The sequence below is a fragment of the Tenrec ecaudatus genome, unplaced genomic scaffold, assembly GCF_050624435.1.
Source record: "Tenrec ecaudatus isolate mTenEca1 unplaced genomic scaffold, mTenEca1.hap1 Scaffold_254, whole genome shotgun sequence".
Lineage (NCBI taxonomy): Eukaryota > Metazoa > Chordata > Mammalia > Afrosoricida > Tenrecidae > Tenrec > Tenrec ecaudatus.
The window spans coordinates 450535-452467 of NW_027458718.1; the positions used below are offsets into that span (position 1 = coordinate 450535).

General features: G+C 42.0%; 1 pseudogene; it reads left to right on the top strand.

Moving 5' to 3' along the window:
* Positions 1 to 1196: 1196 nt before the first annotated feature.
* LOC142436393 (stathmin pseudogene) lies at positions 1197 to 1719 on the top strand (annotated as a pseudogene).
* Positions 1720 to 1933: the final 214 nt, after the last annotated feature.

Below are 1933 nucleotides of genomic sequence, written 5' to 3' on the forward strand. Positions count from 1 at the left end.
GGAAGTTTGCAGGAAAATCGATGACCTGAAAATGATGGCTTGGGGGTAGGATATTGAAAGTACCAATGACTGCAAGTAAGGAAAGCTTACTTCACGCACTCTGCACCCCTGATATAATCCTTCAGTCTTCCTTTTGTCTCCCAAATGCAAAGGACATTTAAAAGAATGTGATTTGAGTACCTCAGAAAGTGTTCGAAAAAGGAAAACACTGACTTGAGACTTACATAGACATAAATGGACACTGTCAGGAAATATTAGGTTTATAATTTGTTCTTGTTTTGTTTTTCAAACTTGAGTAATTTATTTGGGTTGAAAATTAAGACTTTATGCAGCTTAGAGTGCTCTATAGTGGGCTGATAATATTCAGTGTGATAAAGAGCATTTACAATGGGCAATCCATGAGGAAAGGAAGTTTTTTACTCCTTACTTATTGTTTCATCCTGGATGACTAGGGTGCCTAGAATATTACCTGGCTCCTAATAGATTTTCAATAAATAACATTTACTTTTCAGTGGAAAAGGCAGTCTATCAATATTTTTACATCTAACCCACTGCCCTAATGTATACTCCAACTCATAGCAACCCTGTATAGGATTTTGACAGTCTATCGATCTTTATAGTAGATGGATTTCTCTGTAGATAGCCTCTCTATTTAAAATCTAAAAAAGGTGGACATTCTAGAGTACTTAGCACAGTTTATGAATTTGTTGTTGATAGGTGCCATCAAGTTGGTTCCTACTCAAAGCATCCCTAAGCACAAAAAGAACAGAACACTGCCCAGTCCTGCACTGTCCTCACAACTGTTCTTACATTTGATCTCATTGTTGCAGCCATTGTTAATCCATCTCCTGGAGGGCCTTCCTCCTTGTCACTGCCCTCGTGATGGCCTTCTCCAGGGACTGGCCTCTCTGGGCAACATGTCCAAAGTATGTGAATAAAGTATCACCATCCTTGTGTCATATTAGAATGTGTGTGTGTATATATATATATATATATATATATATATATATATATATATATATATATACTTTGTATGCGGTCTTTCACTTTTGGGTGAGTTTATTTTCTTTTTTTGAGGATCTTCTTAATAATTATTTGCTTTCAAACAACAATATTTGGATAGACAATATTTTCTAGGGCCTTCTAAGCCAAAATGATTGCATAAAACTACATTTGTGAGAGTGTGGCCAGGCGGCTCGGACCGAGCAGGGCTTTCCTTCCCAGTGGATTGCAGAGCGTACACTGCCAGTCTCTTGTCTTCTGTTCACCATGGCTTCTTCTGATATCCAGGTGAAAGAACTGGAGAAGTGGGCCTCTGGCCAGGCCTTTGAGCTGATACTCAGCCCCCGTTCAAAAGAGGCCGTCCCAGAATTCCCTCTTTCTCCTCCAAAGAAGAAGGACCTTTCCCTGGAGGAAATTCAGAAGAAATTAGAAGCTGCAGAAGAAAGACGCAAGTCCCATGAGGCGGAGGTCCTGAAGCAGCTGGCCGGGAAGCGGGAGCACGAGAAGGAGGTGCTGCAGAAAGCAATCGAGGAGAACAACAACTTCAGCAAGATGGCCGAGGAGAAGCTGACCCACAAAATGGAAGCCAACAAAGAGAACCGAGAAGCACAAATGGTGGCCAAGCTGGAGCGCTTGGGAGAAAAGGACAAGCACGTGGAAGAAGTGCGGAAGAACAAGGAATGCAAAGACCCCGCCGATGAGACTGCAGCCGACTAGCTTGTCCTGAGGACTGACTTTCTCCCCTCCCTCCTCGAGATCCAAAGACCGTGCTGGCCAGTGTCATTTTACTACTATTACTATTTCCCTCCTGACAAAGACTAGAAGCCAACGTAGGACGTAAATAGGTAGATCCAGACCATGTGATGTTGTTTTAGGGGCTAAAGGGGAGAAACAAAAAGTGTTTGACTCTTTTTTTCTAAAGTGTTGGAGT